Genomic DNA, 19,211 nt, shown 5'->3' on the forward strand with positions numbered 1-19,211 from the left:
AGCAGTATATGCAGCAACAGAACCTGGCAAAGCGAAACCGGGCGAGTACACGACGTCAGCGCGGTGAGGAGAGTGATGAGGACATGGACACAGACTTCTCTCAAAGCACGGGCCCTGGCAATGTGAGTATCATGGTGCTAATGGGGCAGGTTCATGCGGTGGAATGCCGATTCTGAGCTGGGAAACAAGCACAGACTGGTGGGACCACATAGTGTTGCAGATCTGGGATGATTCCCAGTGGCTGCAAAACTTTCGCATGCGTAAGGGCACTTTCATGGAACTTTGTGACTTGCTTTCCCCTGGCCTAAAGCACATGAATACCAAGATGAGAGCAGCCCTCACAGTTGAGAAGCGAGTGGCAATAGCCCTGTGGAAGCTTGCAACGCTAGACAGCTACCGGTCAGTTGGGAATCAATTTGGAGTGGGCAAATCTACTGTGGGGGCTGCTGTGATGCAAGTAGCCAACGCAATCAAAGATCTGCTGATATCAAGGGTCGTGATCCTGGGAAATGTGCAGGTCATAGTGGATGGCTTTGCTGCAATGGGATTCCCTAACTGTGGTGGGGCCATAGACAGAACCCATATCCCTATCTTGGCACCGGAGCACCAAGCCGGCGAGTACATAAAGCGCAAGGGGTACTTTTCAATAGTGCTGCAAGCACTGGTGGATCACAAGGGACGTTTCACCAACATCAACGTGGGATGGCCAGGAAAGGTACTTGATGCTCGCATCTTCAGGTACTCTGATCTGTTTCAAAAGTTGCAGGAAGGGACTTTATTCCCAGACCAGAAAATAACCATTGGGGATGCTGACATGCCTATATGTTTCAGAGTAACAGCCGTGTTAGTCTGTATTCGCAAAAAGAAAAGGAGTACTTGTGGCACCTTAGAGACTAACCAATTTATTTGAGCATAAGCTTTCGTGAGCTACAGCTCACTTCATTGGATGCATACCCTATAGTTATCCTTGGGGACCCAGCCTACCCCTTAATGCCATGGCTCATGAAGCTGTACACAGGCAGCCTGGGCAGTAGTCAGGAGCTGTTCAACTACAGGCTGAGCAAGTGCAGAATGGTGGTAGAATGTGCATTTGGACATTTAAAAGCACGCTGGCGCAGTTTACTGACTCGGTTAGACCTCAGCGAAACCAATATTCCCACTGTTATTACTGCTTGCTGTGCGCTCCACAATATCTGTGAGAGGAAGGGGGAGACGTTTATGGCAGGGTGGGAGGTTGAGGCAAATCGCCTGGCTGCTGGTTACGTGCAGCCAGACACCAGGGCGGTTAGAAGAGCACAGGAGGGTGCGGTGCGCATCAGAGAAGCTTTGAAAACCAGCTTCATGACTGGCCAGGCTACGGTGTGAAAGTTCTGTTTGTTTCTCCTTGATGAAACCCCCCGCCCCTTGGTTCACTCTACTTCCCTGTAAGCCAACCACCATCCCCTCCTCCCTTCTATCACCACTTGCAGAGGCAATAAAGTCATTGTTGCTTCACATTCATGCATTCTTTATTAATTCATCACACAAATAGGGGGATAACTGCCCCGGTAGCCTGGGAGGCGTGGAGGAGGAGAGAAGCACCAGGAGGGGTGGTGGAGGAGGGAAGGACAAGGCCACACAACACTTTAAAAGTTTAAAACTTTAAAACTTATTGAATGCCAGCCTTCTGTTGCTTGGGTAATCCTCTGGGGTACAGTGGCTGGGTGGCTGGAGGCCCCCTCACCTCGTTCTTGGGTGTCTGGGTGAGGAGGCTATGGAACTTGGGGAGGAGGGTGGTTGGTTATACAGGGGCTGTAGCAGTGGTCTGTGCTCCAGCAGCTTTTCCTGCAGCTCAACCATATGCTGGAGCATATTAGTTTGATCCTCCAGCAGCTTCAGCATTGACTCCTGCCTCCTCTCATCACGCTGCCACCACCTTTCAGCTTTAGCCCTCTCTTCGGCCTGCCACTTACTCTCTTCAGCCCACCACCTCTCCTCCCGGTCATTTTGTGCTTTCCTGCACTCTGACATTGTCTGCCTCCAAACATTTGTCTGTGTTCTGTCAGTGTGGGAGGACAGCATGAGCTCAGAGAACATTTCGTTGTGAGTGTGTTTTTTTCGCCTTCTAATCTTCACTAGCCTCTGGGAAGGAGAAGATCCTGTGATCCTTGAAACACATGCAGCTGGTGGAGAAAAAAAAAGGGACAGTGGTATTTAAAAAGACACATTTTATAGAACAATGAGTACACTCTTTCACGGTAAACCTTGCTGTTAACATTACATACATAGCACACGTGCTTTTGTTCCAAGGTCGCATTTTGCCTCCCCCCACCACATGGATAGCCCCCTCCCCCTCCCATGGCTAACAGCGGGGAACATTTCTGTTCAGCCCAGCCAAACAGCCCAGCAGGAACGGGCACCTCTGAATGTCCCCTTAAGAAAAGCATCCTATTTCAACCAGGTGACCATGAATGATATCACTCTCCTGAGGATAACACAGAGAGATAAAGAACGGATGTTGTTTGAACGCCAGCAAACATACACTGCAATGCTTTGTTCTACAATGATTCCCCAGTACGTGCTACTGGCCTGGAGTGGTAAAGTGTCCTACCATGGTGGACGGAATAAGGCGGCCCTCCCCAGAAACCTTTTGCAAAGGCTTTTGGGAGTACATGCCAGGGCAAATTAATCATTAAACATGCTTGCTTTTAAACCATGTATACTATTTTAAAAGGTACACTCACCAGAGGTTCCTTCTCCGCCTGGCGGGTCCGGGAGGCAGCCTTGTGTGGGTTCGGGGGGGTACTGGCTCCAGGTCCAGGGTGAAAAACAGTTCCTGACTGTCGGGAAAACCGGTTTCTCCGCTTGCTTGCTGTGAGCTATCTACAACCTCATCTTCATCATCTTCCTTGTCCCCAAAAATCTGCTTCCGTGTTGCCTCCATCTCCATTGAAGGAGTCAAACAACACGGCTGGGGTAGTGGTGGCTGAACTCCCTAAGATGGCATGCAGCTCATCATAGAAGCGGCATGTTTGGGGCTCTGACCCGGAGCGGCCGTTTGCCTCTCTGGTTTTCTGGTAGGCTTGCTTCAGCTCCTTATGTTTCATGCGGCACTGCTTCGGGTCCCTGTTATGGCCTCTGTCCTTCATGCCCTGGGAGATTTTAACAAATGTTTTGGTATTTTGAAAACTGGAACGGAGTTCTGATAGCACGGATTCCTCTCCCCATAAAGCGATCAGATCCCGTACCTCCTGTTCGGTCCATGCTGTAGCTTTTTTGTGATTCTGGGACTCCATCATGGTCACCTCTGCTGATGAGCTCTGCATGGTCACCTCTGCTGATGAGCTCTGCACTCACCTGCAGCTTGCCATGCTGGCCAAACAGGAAATTGAAATTCAAAAGTTCGAGGGCCTTTTCCTGTCTACCTGGCCAGCGCATCTGAGTTGAGAGTGCTGTCCAGAGCAGTCACAATGGAGCACTCTGGCATAGCTCCTGGAGGCCAAAACCATCTAATTGCATCCACAGTACCCCAAATTCGACTCAGGAAGGCTGATTTCAGCGCTAATCCTCTTGTCGGGGGTGGAGTAAGGAAATAGTTTTTAAGAGCCCTTTAAGTCAGAAAAAAGGGCTTCGTTGTGTGGACGGGTGCAGGGTTAAATTGATTTAACGCTGCTAAATTCGACCTCAACTCCTAGTGTAGACCAAGGCTGAGACTTCTTCTGGAAACACTGGGTCAGCACAAAACATTAGTCGAAAGGGTGAAATTTTTGTTGTTGCGTGTACTTTAGTTCGCAAAGAAAACAAAATGGGGTCAAGTAATTCATCCCACTTACTCCCACTGTCATCAACCATCTTCCGCGATGCTCTGTAACAAATGCTCATTGACTGGTTTGTTTAAAAAAAGAAAGTCACACGTACTTTCTTGACTGAAACAGATCATACATAATCAAAAAGGTGTACTTGTGGCACCTTAGAGACTAACAAATTTATCTGAGCATGAGCTTTCGTGAGCTACAGCTCACTTCACTGGATGAAAGCTTATGCTCCTATAAATTTGTTAGTCTCTAAGGTGCCACAAGTACACCTTTTCTTTTCACGGATACGGACTAACACAGCTGCTACTCTGAAACCAACCAAAAAGGTGTAATACATAATGAAAAAGACTTTTCATGTAACACATCGCTTTTGAAGATTTTTTTGTGAGTTGCATCTTCTTGCATAGCACACTCTACTTGCCATTAGTACTGTAATATTCCCACGTGTTCACTTACCTTTTTATGGATTTATTAGCGTTTTCAGCCAAGCCATTCGTTTGTGGGTGGTACAGGCTGGTGAAGCTACGTTCTGTTCTCAATCTTTCACAAATATACAGGTTAAACTGAAAGAAAATAAGTTACACCATAAACTTACATATAGACTTGTGTTAAGGAATGTTTCTTTGCGTATTTGCCACTACTTTTATGTGTAACTAGCAACAGGAATAGCCCACCTTTTAATGTTTGTTTTGGAAATAAGTAGTTGTGCATTTCTTTGTTAGATATGAAGACACCGAAAAATAATTTTATAGCAACACTGACGGTGACCAACAGCAGTTTATAAAAAAAAAAGTATGGTGATTGTTTGAGATCAATGGGTGACCTGACAGTGAGTTTGACTACGTAGTACAAATAACCAGAAAAAAAACAGTCATTACCTTATTATTGAATTCCGGACCAAGATCTGTCAGTATCTGCTGTGGGCATCCACATCTAACAATCATTTTGTACATGCCCTTTGCCACCTCAGATGCTGACTTACTTCTAAGTGGAAAGGCTTCCACCCATCTTGAAAGATAATCTATGGCTGTCAGTATATACTGGTATCCATCCTTTGTTACTGGTAATGGTCCTATTAAATCCATTCCCACCAATTCCCAGATCCGAGTGACCTACATACAAGGGTACCAGTTACAGTCATACCACACGTGTTTCTTACTAAATGTTCTCAATAAACCCATATGTCACAAGCAGAGAATGTAAGGCCCACTTTTAAATACAGAAGAAAAAGAAAGAAAGAAAAAACAAACCAACAAAAGCAAGGACAGGAATGGGTTATGGAAAACAATACAAGAGTAAAGCTGAAGAAATATCCCCAGCCAGTGCAAAGGCGCATTAGAGGTAATTGCTGCACTGTGCTGTGCCACTTGTATGCATTGGACTCGTTTGAAAATCAAAGCCTCATTGTATTGCAGAAATAACAATGGATAATGATAAACAATAATGTGTCTGATTCCAAAATTCACCTTTATGCTTTTCAAGGTGGTATCCAAATTTAATTCCTTTCCCTCTTTCAGGCAAGTCAGACATCGTGCAACCTGTTTTTGATGGAACAATATGATGATATTAACATTTCATTATGGAAATAGTATTGCAAGGGAACAGAGTTTGCATTTGCACACCAAATATATTTTTATATTTCTTTTATACATTTTGAACTTCTATTTTAATTGTAAATAGCATTCTTCAGGATTTAGTTTCATTACTTTACATACCCAATTGGCAATGTCTTTTGTCATCCCTGGCCAATAATATTTTGATGTCAGCATATTCCTTGTTTTGAATATTCCTAGATGTCCACCCAATAGACTGTCATGATACCTTTCAAAGAGTTGCAGGGCTTCTTTCATGGTGTGCACAACAACCACCTTTCTTCCTTTTTGCAGAATGGAACAATGTCCCCTCTGTTGATCATAGAAGATGGAGCACGGAGGATGATTAAGGTTTGTCGGGGCCCTGGGCCAGAGCAATAGTTGGGCCCCTACCCACCCTGTCTGCCGGTTGCACCATCTATGGCCCTATCCCTTTCGTCCTCTTCCCCAGGATCTCAGCCATATTCCACCTAGGCTCCCCACCATTTTGCCTCGCCCACAACTCCTTTGCTCATTTCCCACCCACCCCACTCTCCCACACAGCCCCAGGACTGGAGAAGCTCTATCCCTGTGTCACAGCCCCAGGGCTGTACCAGGGAGAGAGAGCTCCTCCAGGCCCAGGGCTGTGGCAGGGGTTTGGATGCTGTGGTTCTTCAGGGGACCAGAAGCAGGGTGCTGTGGATTCTCCTTCCCCACCAGGCACTTCTGCTGGAGATGGGGTCAGGCATAGGGGCTTCCCCCGCTGCCCCACGGCTTCTGCCAGGGCTGGGGTGGGGGCAACGTGTTGCACTTAAGCTATGACCGGTTATTTGCAAAGCCATTAATTAATTATAAAGCATATGACTACCAAAGACATCTATACACAGTATGGTTCATAATGCCTTGAGTACAAGGGGGGAATTTCAGTGTATAGTTAGAAATTATTGCTCATTGAACATATAGCGATTGCTGTTGGTGCTTGCAACAAACTGGATAACATACTTAAGAAATGAAGCAAGTCATTAGGGTTTTTTTGTAAAATTTATACTAATTTCTCACATAACTGCACACTGTGTTTGTTGCACCACCGGCATAGATAGCAAAGGAGATTTTCTGGAAAATTTTAATAAAACTAGAGATCCCAATTCCGGTCCCTTTGAAGGTAAGATTAACACTCCAAATAATCCCAGTGTTGGGACATCAGGACCATCATTTACAGGCTGAAGTTTCCAGTGTAATGTGTCAGTATTATCTTTAAAAAAGTATTCCTTGCCTTCCAAAGAAAAGTTGACAGCAAATCGATGCAGGTTCAGTCTGCCTGCTTTATTCATTCCTTCAGGATATGTTTCACTCCTTAGGTATGCCAAAACATTTGCAATTTTTTCCTCAGAAGATTTCCCTCAGAATTGTTTACAAGAGAAAACAGTTACTTAAGAGCAAACGTCACATATCAATCCATATAAGACTCAAAGTTGATTTAGAAGGTATGAGATGTACACTGCAGACCTATAAGCAGGGTAAACCTAAATCAACAATGCATCATTCATAGGCCAGTCACAAGACAGACATAAATAAATTGCAGACATGTGCATAATTTTGAAGTATTTGTGGCTTGCAAATTATGGCTATATTCAATCAGTGCAGATTGAATGTTATCAGAGATAAGGATATCACCTACAAGATTGTAACCATGTATAGACATAGTGACTCAGGACAGTAAATGTAACAGCACAAAAATGTCAATAAAAAAAGCAAACACAAGCAGAGTTGCTTGAAGATAATGGGTTCTGAAAACAAATGAATAATTAATATAATATATGGAGATATACCTATCTCATAGAGCAGGAAGGGACCTTGAAAGGTCATTGAGTCCAGTCCCCTGCCTTCACTAGCAGAATCAAGTATTGTCCCTGACAGGTTTGTTTGTTTTTTTAACTGATCCCTAAATGGACCCCTTAAGGGATGAACAAACAACCCTGGGTTTGGCAGGCCAATGCTCAAACCACTGAGCTATCCCTCCACACCCCACTGAAGGGAACGTTCTACTTATTTATGTGTGTTGTAGAGGTAATTTTTTGCTTCGTGCAACTTTTTGGGAGAAAATAGTTTTCTGAAATTCTGAACAATCTGAAATAAAGAAACCCCTATAACATACACATATCAGTATCACCTCATTCTCAGCTATGCCTTTAATCAATAATTTTACTGTAATTTAACTAATCAATCCTAACATAATGTTACTTGATTATCTAACAAATTATATCCCACCACCTTAATTGGTATACACCCAGCAAAATTACTTATACATCAGCCAAAGAAAATCAAAAAACCAGACAGAGACCACACAGATAAACAATAGAGCAATGGGGAGCAATAAATAAATCACCATGATTACAGGCATGCAAACCATTTAAGAAATTACTATACAGTTATTGCAAAGATTCTTGATTATTCATGCAGTTAGCCAGGAAGACCCTTAGTATTTGTGTACTTTTACCAGATTTGCCCATTAATTGGGGTATGCTCATTTATTGGGGTTACTTGTCTGGGTTTTTTCCCCCTGATCATTTTTTCCCCCTACTAATGTACTGCTTGTGTATAAAGCTCTTGTAAAGCACCCTTCTTTCACTACTAACAGTATTGCTGTAAAACCTTTATTTCTAAGGCACAACTCTTAACTCCTTATTGCGCAGTTCTACAGGTATTCTAAGCAAGATTCTTAACAGAAGGTTAACAAATATTCTATGAGAGAGAGACCATGCTAAAGGAGCTTGGTCTGAAAAAGAAAAAGAAAGCTTGCTCAGGTCTGTGCCTCAATTTCCCTACTCCACAGCAACTACTCAACAATTAACATGTGATTAGGGTCACGTGCTGCCTGCGTTTGTTCAACAATTTGTGACCAGCTTTGCCCATTACTTTGGGGTACACTCATTTATTAGGGTTACTCTTCTGAAGGGAGGGTGGTTGTGTAATTCTATCAATGTACTGCTTGTGTGCCCAATGGAATGAGTCAAACAGCACTTTCAAGCTGACATCCTTATTTGTCCCAGATTTAGCATGTCCCTATCCCCACTATTACATCACAATTGTACTGGTAGTAACCCACTTGATGAGCAAACCCCAGAGTACTTTTGGGCTCTACAGGGATCTGTAGCTGAGGTAAAAGAAGCATTGCTGCTGAGTAAATGTGGAAGATTCAAACACAAAAGTAAAGTTATTTATGGACTAATAGTGATAACTACTCAAGGAGAACCTAAACAAAATAAGTTGCATTATTAAAGGTTAATACCTGAGGTAGAAAAGGAAACAGAGAGGGAAAATGAGGGATCTCACCCACTCCAGAAGCTTGAACTCGTGAGGCTTCCCAGGCAATGGTGATAGCTCAGAGTCTTGGATCAGTCAGGAGTAGATGAAACCCCAGTGGAAATGAGGCAGAATTTGGGTCTATGCAGACATCAGAAAACTTACTGGAGTGTAAGTAGATGGTTTTGTAGAGAAAATACAATGGTTCAGGGGAGGACACTAGATTTGTTTATGGGTACACTGATGACTCAAGGAATTTGTTTAGGCTAGACAATAGGAGCTGATCACTTCTAACTATGGCTGGTGTTCCTTCAGGGGGCTGACAATGAAATTGGGCAGCTTCAGTATTTTGGATATCAATCAAGGTTTAACTACTAGAATTGGTCTAACTGCTGAGCTGTGTGTGTGCAGCATAGGTTCATTAACATCTGGAGCAGAGAACTCCCATGATGCCGTTGTTCCCTGCTTTTTTTCTCTGATCAGTTTTGGTTCAAGCAGGCGGGGTGGGTGTCCTTTCATGAGTCAGACAGACTGGCTACTGTGCCCTGGTTCCCCAAGAAGACAGGTATTATCTGTGACTGCAGAGGTCTTCACAGGGCATTGAGCATGAAATGATCTTTAACAATATGTTGTGACTACTTACATTAAGGAAATCCATTCCACCTTGGTTTAGGAGAGAGACCCCTGATTGACCAATAAGAATCTGGTGTTGCAGATCCCCACAGTGCACTTATTTTTTATTCTCCATTGTAAGTGCAGCTTTTATTTTGGTGAGTTTTGCTCACAGATGCAGAAATGTGGACTTGAACATCCAAAAGTTCTGCAGCCGCTGCTTTTGAGCCCAAGCCTTCATTGTTGCAGAAGATTTTTGCCCTTGGGAAGGATGTAAGATGACTCCATACAATACACTTACTGAATATCTGTGAATCAGCTTCTACACATAAGCAATGACATGTGAACATGGGATTGTAAGGGCTAGATTCACAGGCAAGATAAATGCAGCAAAAAGCAATCCTAAAATTTGTGAACTGTTATGAGACTTCAGGTAGACAAATAGTGATAAGAGACTCTTTTAAATACTCAAAATGTGTGACGCAGAGTTTGATGGAATGTAGGGAAATTATTTCACTGCATCAAGTCTCCTGTAGCAGTAAAGTATCACTGGGGCAGCAGGTTTTTATATTTTTTGGTGGCGTCCAGAAAAGGTCCAAGGGAGTTTTGCTGTGGGAGGGGGCTTGGGGTCAGTACTGGGTTTACAATGGTGCCCATGGCGCTGTGGCACCAGGCCCACGCTGGGAAAGGGCCCATTACAGACCCCTCTAACTTATCCGCATAGCTGGGTCTGGCCCCTCCCCTGGGGCAGTCCAGCACACAGGCCCTGCTATGTGAGCAGCTCTCATCCAGCAGGTTCCACTCGCCTGTCGGGGGCTCATCACCCAGCAGCTGGGGGCCACTATGTGGCTCGGCAGGGCTGCTGGCCACGGGGCCAATGGGTGTGGGTGGGCTGGGTGGGATCTTGGGAGTCACGTCCCAGGGATCTGTCCCACTCCCCAGCACTGCTCCAGCTCTGAGCTGTCTCCGCTGCCTGGGACCTGTGGCGACCCACCTGCCTCCCCGGGGGAAGAGCCACCTGGGACTGGTGCAGAGGCTGGGCCAGTCTCAGCCAGTCACAGGGGACAGTGCCAGGGGTCTCAGCTGGGTGGATCCTGCCAGGCATGTGGGTCCTGAGGGAGCCTGGATGGGGTAGGCTCTGCTCCTGCTCCAGCCTGGCTGATTGCACCACTCCCAAGGGGCCGGAGTTATCCTGCCCCAGGACCAGCTCTGGCTGCGCTGCCGGCTCAGCCTGGCAGACACAGTCACCTCCCATCAGGGCTGGCTATTGTGGCCAGGTGTCAGGGTGTGGGAGAGTAGGTCTCCAGTGGGTCTGGGGGGTGGTGCTGGGCAGTGGAGGGTGGGGAGATCTGTGTGTGTTGGGGGGCTGGGAAGTGTGGGGGGTCTGTGCGGGACACTCTGCAGTTGTGGTGGTGGGGGGCACTGGGCCGTGAGGGGATCTGTGTGTGTGTGTGCGCAGGGTGCTGTGCAGTTGTGGGAGGGTTGTGGGGGATGTTCGGGTAGTGGGGCACTGGGCAGTGAGAGGAGCTGTGGGGGAGTTCTGGATGGGGGGGCTGTGCTGGGCATAGTGGTCTGTGGGAGGGCACTGGGCATGGGGGTTTGTGGGGGGTCTCTGGGTGGTGTGGCACTGGGCATAGGGAGTCAGAGGGGTGCTGGGCAGGGGGGTAGCATGGTGCAGCATGGACCCGTCCCCAAGGGGAAGAAGCATGATGGCAGCGCAGGGCTGGGCTGGGCAGTGTGCACCTGGCAGCTCCCAGTTTGTAAACAGTGCCCTTGTACTGGGCTGGGTGGAGCAGGGCTGTCCCTGCCATGCCATGACCCATCTCCCATTGCCCCTGGCCAGCCCCTCACTCTGAGAACTCTGCCCCCCTGCTCCATGTCCCCATTGCCTCCATGGGGGCCCACAAATATGTTTAGCATTGGTTAATCCGGCCCTTTTTGGGGTGCAGGCTCTGGGATGGAGTTGGGGTACAGGAGGGTTGCAGGCTATGGGGAGTTTGAGTGAGGGGTGCAGGCTCTGACCTGGGGCAGGGGATTGGGGTACAGGAGGGGTACAAACATGTGGGCTCTGGGAGTTAGCAACTCAGCACGTTATATAAAGAGAAAGGCGCTGCAGTGATTTCATATAGACATAGAAACTGATAGAAGACTCTTTTACATATTCAAAATGTGAGATGCAGAGTTTGAGGGAGGGCGTGTCTGTACAATATTTCACAACATTCAGTCTCCTGGCTGTAGCAGTAATGTGGGCCTGCAGATAGAGAGGAGCTGCGGTGTCTGAGCACTGACAGTCTAGGAATTGGGAGGCCTGGGCCGTTAAGAACCCACCCTCTGCTCCGGGGCTGACATACAGCATCCTATGAGGAGGACGAAAAAGCCTCTGCCCCGACCCCGCCCTAGATTTGCGAGCACAGCAGGTGGTTCTCTCCCCCTCCCTAAACGGGGGTTTTGTCCCCCCACAGGGTCTGGCAGAGTCTTCCCCCTCCCCCGGGCTTAACCCCAGCTACCACCCCCGATTTTCCCCCTTCAGCCCCTCTTCTGCCGCTACCTACAGTAGCTTGATCCCCCCTGCCAGTAAATTTCTGCCCCCTGCTCAGATCCTGACACCCCCCACCCCCGCTGCAATCTGCCCCCCTTAATCCTTTTAAACCCCTCCAAAGGGGAGGCAGCAAATCGTAAGGAGACATAAGGGCAGAGAGAGGGCAGTGACAACAGTGAAGGTTACTGGGCATGCTCAGTGCACCCAAAGAAGGGCACTGGGAGAGGGAGCTGTTTGTGCCCTGCATGCAATTTCCCCACTCAGATGCAGCCCTCGGGCCAAAAAGTTTGCCCACCCCTGCCATAGTCGTGCAGCAAAAAAACTTATAAGAATCTAAAAATGTTATGAGCATGCCATGTTAGGGGGCTGTGTACCCAGAGCCCCCTTGTCCTTAACCCCACTCAATGCTATTGTTCAAGAAATAAGGATTCCCTTGTCTTTCTTCTTCCCTCTAGTTAAGCAATGCTCGCTGATTAATCAGCGCTGGCTCTCTGCTGTCATAGTCCCTGTTGCCGGCACCCAGTGCCGAGAGGCTGAACAACAGCTTGAGTGGTTCGTTACCCGGTGTGCTGCACCCAATAATCACAACGGGGTGGAGAAGCAGAAAAGTTTATTTGAAGCTTCAAAAAGGTACAGGGAGATTTGAATCTCAAATCCTGTACAACAGAGCAGGAAGTTACACAGGCTTTTATACATCCTTTTTCCCAGCATACTTATCCAATAGTAAGCTGCTCCAAGTATCCATATAGCCAGCCAATCCAGTTCCCAGCTAGTTCCCTGATTCTCTGTATCATTTGTTAAACTATACATAAAGCTGCTTTATTCAGCATTGTTCTTCCATATCTCCCGTTTGGCCTTGCTTAGTTTCAGGCAGTCTGACTCTGCAACATACTGTTGCAGATTCTCAGCATAACTGCTGTGTGTGCCTCCAGGCGGGGGGGCCAAGGACACTTGGGCCGAGCACGCAGAGCTGCTGCGAGTGCCTCCAGGCAGGAGGGGGGCCAAGGACACTGGGGCCTAGCGCGAGGGGGCTTCATCGACACTCGTGGTCTTCCATCCCCTCGAGTTACCTAGTGGCCATGCCCCAGTGTTCCCAACAACTCCCCCCTTTGAGAACACTCAACAGCCTTGGCTCTGAGTTTTCTCACTTGGGCTACTTATTTCTTTACAATATGACTTTGCATAAGCACTTTGTGATAGCCCTGAAGAGAATGACTTATTAACTTTTGCAAAAGGGCCCTGACACATGATACCGCACAGCATAATACCAGTAATACAAGCAATACAGGAAAGAGAATTTTCAATAGCAGGCTAAATAAACCACCAAGCCAAGACGACAAACCCCAGCCTGAAAACAAGGTTTGCAACCAATCGTTCTCTGGGGCAGTATAGGCAACCTGTGCTCCGGCTCGGGCATGGGCCTCAGCCTGTACCACCTTTTCATAGATCTCATAACTGCTATCATTGACATATACACAACATCGGGGCCCGATGAGGGCACAAACCCCTCCTTGGGATGCCAAGATAGTCCAAAGCCAGCCTGTTTTGGAGGGAAAAGGTCCTGAGCTACTGTACCTCTTTATTTAATGTTTTTACTGCTGACCCTAAATCACTAACCGAGTCCTCTAACTCTAAGGCCACTTTCTCAAGTACCATCTGCAGCCTTATAGTATAGCGGCCTATGCATGCCAGGGCTGGCCCGGTAAACAGTGGCGCTATTCCCAGTACAGAGCACCCTACAAGCTTCTCGGTTGTGAGGGGATTCTTCATATTGCCCTCCAATGCCTTAGTCAGTCGCCGCAGGGTCTTTTCTCGTGACTCAACAGAGGTGTCTCGGGCATTTCTAATCTTTCCTTTGGGCAGTGTGGCAGTTATGGAAAGATGAGGAACTCCATGAGCTATATAACAGCTACCTGTCCAGTTGGCTGGCAGTACCTTGTAAGCCTTTCGGCCACATACAAAATAGTGACCCTGTAGGGCCCAGTAAGGACTATTTCTTAAGGGGATTCCTGGGATATTTAAGGCTGCTTTTCCAAACAGTTCATATGCCCCTAGGGGGGCATCCCATCCTCCTGATTGGGTACAAGTGGGGGCATTTCTAATTGTGCCATTCAAATTACACTCGCCATAGGGACCACTACAAACCCACCATTGGCTTGCTACATTGGAGATATTAACTGGACGGCAAGTTACATTTCCAAACCCCTTTTTTGTGGTAAGATTATTTGTAAGTGTTTCCCTAAAAGGGGAGGAACCATTACACCCACACTGTTGGCCTCCCCTGTTGGTTTTTATCCAATACCCATCAGCCCACTGTGTAATAACACAGGGGCTCTTTCCCACAGGATGCCCATAGGGATCAGATTGGTTTCGGGTAAAACATAACACTCCCTCAGTGAGTACTGCAACTGAATACTCCTGGTCCTGATAGGTGGCTTGCTGTAAAGAGGTCTTGTTCCAGAACGGTGAGTCCGTTCTTTCCTGCTCTTTGGTGGTGGCTAATTCTGCTAGGGTCAGGGGCAGCATATCAAGGGGCATTCCCGTTTTGGGGGATAGTGGAGTTGGAGCACACACCCAGCAATCAGTCTGGTTCGTTAAATTAGTAACATGGTGCGCAAGCGAAACAAAGGAGTTATGCTCCCGATATGCACAGTTTGGAAATACCAATACAGAGAATAACAATGTTACCCAATTAATTATCACCAGAGTCTTCCCAACCCAGGGTCTCCAGTACCTGGGTGGGCCCATTTTAGCATTAAGGTGCCCGCTATTTGTGTCTTTTAAACAGTAGCTTTAGCCCGAGATCGTCACTAGATGAGGAGTCAGCAGGTTGGACGGTCCACTGTCCTGCTGACGAGGGGGCAGGTACTGCCTTCAGACGAGAGTGATGGATCCAGTTCTTGTGTCCCTCGATCTTTGCCGCTGTATGGGAGATCAGCAGGACGGTATAGGGTCCTTTCCACCTTTCCTGGAGAGGCTCGTCTTTCCAGGTGCGAACAAGCACAGAGTCACCGGGCTGTAAGGAGTGGACGGGAGAGTCCAAGGGGAGAGACTGGGAATCCTTGGTATACCTGTGAAGAGACAAGAGAACAGCAGACAGGGAACACATATACTGTGACAAAAAACCATTACCCAACTCCCATTCCCCTGACAGAACCGGGGTGCCATTCATAGGCCATGCCCTTCCAAACATAATTTCAAAGGGACTGAGCCCTAATCTACCCTTTGGGAGAACGCGGATACGGAGTAGGACGAGGGGCAAAGCATCAGGCCATCGCAGTGAGGCTTCTTGGCACACTTTTGAGAGATGCCGTTTAAGGGTCTGATTGGTACGCTCCACTACACCACTGGCTTGCGGTCTCCAGGGCGTATGGAGTTTCCAGGGGATCTGTAAGGCATGTGAGATGCTTTGAATGATTTTTGACGTGAAGTGTGTCCCATTGTCAGATTCCATCCACAGGGGGAGTCCAAAGCGAGGAATGAGCTCCTTAACAAACTTGAGGGCCACTGTCCTGGCAGTGCAGTTACGGCATGGGAAGGCTTCCGGCCATCCGCTGAACCGATCCACTATGACAAGGAGATATTTGAACCCTTGGGTCCGGGGAAACTCAGTAAAGTCTATTTGCCACACTCGTCCGGGGCCCAGAATGGGTTCTAGGGCAGCTGGTGGCACAGGATGTCCCAGTCGGGGGTTATTCTTTTGGCAGACTAAGCAGTCCGCTTGTACCTGGGCAGCCAGGGGTCGGAGTCCAGAAGTGATAAAGTATTTTCCCATTAGTTGGATAAGTGCTTCCCTGCCAGCATGAGTAGTTTGATGTAGTTTCTGTAGCACTGGCCGGATTAGGCCCTTTGGTAAGAGGACCTTCCCTTCTGAGGAATGGAGCCATCCCTCCTTTTCCCGGAGATCGAGTTTGTCAGTTAGCTGTCTTTCCTCCCCAGAGTACTGAGGAGTTGGAAGTTCCCCTACTGATGGGATAAGGGCATGCATATGGGCATTCTCAGCCTGAGGGGATGGCAGGGTGGCAGCATGCTTAGCCTCTCTATCTGCCCGGGCGTTACCTCTGGCCACATCTTGATCCTCCCTTTGATGGGCTTTACAGTGTACCACTGCCACTTCTGAGGGGAGTTGTACAGCTTCTAGGAGCCGGAGGATTTGGGGCCCGTACTTGACTGGGGAGCCTTGGGCTGTCAGCATTCCCCTTTGCTTCCATAGGCCAGCATGAGCATGCAGCACACCAAAAGCATACTTTGAATCAGTAAAAATGTTGACCCGCTTTCCTTTTGACAGTTCAAGTGCACGGGTCAGGGCTATTAGTTCGGCAAGCTGGGCAGAGGTCCCAGCAGGCAAACCTTCAGCTTCCACAGTGTCATGGAGGGTCACAACAGCATAACCTGCCCTCCTTTGCCCATCTATTACAGTACTGCTACCATCAGTGTACCACTCATAATCTGCATTTGGGAGAGGTACATCCTTTAAATCCAGACGGCTGGAGTACTGGACATCTATGATCTCTAAACAGTCATGTTTCTGTTCCTCTGTTTCTGGCAAGAGGGTGGCTGGGTTAAGGGAGGGGCAAGGCTGTAAGGTGACTTCAGAGTTCTCTAACAGCTTAGCCTGGTACCGAGCAATCCGAGCCTGGGTGAGCCAAAGCCCTCCCTTTGCATCCAATAAGGCTCGGACCATATGGGGAGTATAGATTTGCATAACCCCTCCCAATGTTAGCTTCTCGGCTTCCTCAAGCAATAGGGCAGTAGCTGCGACCGCCCGTAAACATGCCGGCCAACCCTTTGCAACCTGATCCAATTGCTTAGAAAAATAAGCCACAGGACTCTTCCATGCTCCTAACAGCTGTGTAAGCACTCCTAGGGCCACCCCCCTTCGTTCATGTACATACAACTGAAACGGCTTAGAGAGATCCGGCAGGCCCAGAGCCGGGGCTTCCATCAATTTTCTTTTCAGGATTTTAAATGCCCTGTCAGCCTCTGGGGTCCAATAGAAGGGGTCATGATCTGCTCCTTTTACACAGTCGTACAGGGGTTTAGCCCACAGTCCAAACTCTGGGATCCATATCCTGCAAAAGCCTGCCATACCCAGAAATGCCCTGAGCCGCTTACGGTTACTTGGGGTAGGAACTTGACAGATAGCTTCCTTTCTTTCGCTTGAAAGCTGACACTCCCCTTGCCGTATGTGAAACCCGAGGTACCGTACCTCTGGGAGGGCAATTTGAGCCTTACTCCGTGCTACACGATATCCCCGGAGTCCAATAAAATTCAGGAGGCTCACGGTGGCTTTAAGGCAGGGTTTTTGGCCCACAGTGGCAATTAACAAATCATCTACATACTGCAGAAGGAGAGCCTCCTCATTATCCCACTCCTGTAGGTCCCTGGCCAGAGCCTGGCCAAAAAGGGTGGGAGAGTTTTTAAATCCCTGGGCCAACACTGTCCAGCAAAGTTGCTTTTTAACCCTTTTTCGGTCCTCCCACTCGAAGGAGAAGATCTCCTGTGATGGGGTGGCAACTGGGATGGTAAAGAAAGCATCTTTCAGATCAAGGACTGAAAAATGGGTATACTGTCCCCCTATAGAAGCCAATAAGGTGTACGGGTTAGGGACAAGAGGGTGCAGAGTCTTAACCCGTTCATTGACTGCCCTTAGGTCCTGTACCAGCCGATACGTGCCATCAGGCTTCTGCACGGGTAGAATGGGAGTGTTCCAGGCTGACTGACATTCCCGGAGAATACCATACATTAGGAATCGATCTATAGTTTCCTGTAAACCTTCTCTGGCTTCCCTCTTGATTGGATACTGTTTTACTTGCACTGGGCCTTTCCCTGGTATGAGCTGAATAGTAATAGGGGTCTGGTGGGTGGCCTTTCCTGGAATCCCTGATGCCCACACGAGGGGGTACACCTGGTCTTCCCACGGGCTCCATTCTGGGGCTTGCATGGCTGAGGGCTCAACTGCAAGGGTCATGATCCAGGCATTCTCAGGGGGTAAGGTAAGGGTTATTTCGTCCTCAGTAAAATGCAGGGTGGCACCGAGGCGACAAAGTAGATCCCGTCCCAGCAGAGGTGTTGGACACTCAGGGAGGTATACCAGCTTGTGGGATATAGTCCTGTCTCCCAAAGCACATTCCGCTGGGGCATACACTGGGCACTTGGTGTCCCTGCCTGTGGCTCCCACCACGGTAAGGGAATCTGCTACTGGCAACTGAAGAGGCTGATTTACGGCAGTTCGGGCCGCTCCAGAGTCCACTAAAAAATCTATTTCTGAGCTTCCCACCCGCATCTTTACTCGGGGTTCCGGGGGTAGGGTGGTCCGTCTCCCCTGACACCCCTATTCCTGCTCCACCATCGCCATCATAGGGGCACCCCCCTTTTCTTTCCTCTTTGGGCACTCATTTTTCCAGTGTCCCTCCTGTTGACACAGGGCACACTGGTTGCGACCCAGTCGTCTCTCCTGCAGGCCTGGACGGTCGCGTCCACGGCCCCTTCCTCCCCGGCCACTTCTCTTAGTGCCGGCCTGTACCGCTGTTACCATCAATCTCACTTGCTTTCTCTCCTTCTCTGTCTCTCTCAGACTATAAGCTCGGTTTGCAGTCTCTAAAATTTGTGCCATGGTCATACCCATTAAATCCTCCTTTTTTTGTAACTTTCTCTTAATATCAGGGGCTGCTCTGCTCATAAAAATTCCCTTAATAATTGACTCAGTTGCCTGATCATCGGGGTCTGCATTAGTGTTCTGTCGAATGGTGTCCCGAATACGCTGTAGAAAGGCCCCTGGGCTTTCTTTTAAATCCTGCATTACTTCATATGGCTTTGCCCAATTATTATGTCGGACAGCCGAGTGACGGAGTCCATGTAAAAGCAACTCCTTATAGGAGGTAAGGCGGGTCATATCCCCATGATCATTTGGATCCCACCTGGGGTCTGCTCGGGGGACTTGTACATCCGGGTCAGGGACATTAATACGATCCCGGTCGTACCGTCTCTGCGCCTCCTCCCTTGCCTTGGACACAACCTGTTGTCTTTCAACCTCAGACAATAGGGTTCGCAGGAGGACGTTACAATCATCCCAGTCCGGCTTGTGACTACTGAGGCACCCCTCAAAGACTGATATAAACCTGCTTGGGTTGGTGGAAAACTCTCCTGCCTGTGCTTTGAAAGCAGCCAAATCCACAGGATTAAAGGGCACATGAGTATAAACCTGCATAGTTGTGGCAGGACGCCTGTCTGATCCAGACCGGGCGACTTTAGTTTCGGTGATTAAGGGGTATAGGCCAACCATTGGGGACTTACAAGGTGTGGGTGTAGGGGCCGAAGGGGACACCGGCTCTGCCATTACAGTGTGGGTGGGGGTCTGGGGACTAACATTAGCTGCTACCGAACCAGTCG

The sequence above is a fragment of the Eretmochelys imbricata genome, chromosome 7 (genome assembly GCF_965152235.1).
Source record: "Eretmochelys imbricata isolate rEreImb1 chromosome 7, rEreImb1.hap1, whole genome shotgun sequence".
In the NCBI taxonomy this organism is placed as follows: Eukaryota; Metazoa; Chordata; order Testudines; family Cheloniidae; genus Eretmochelys; species Eretmochelys imbricata.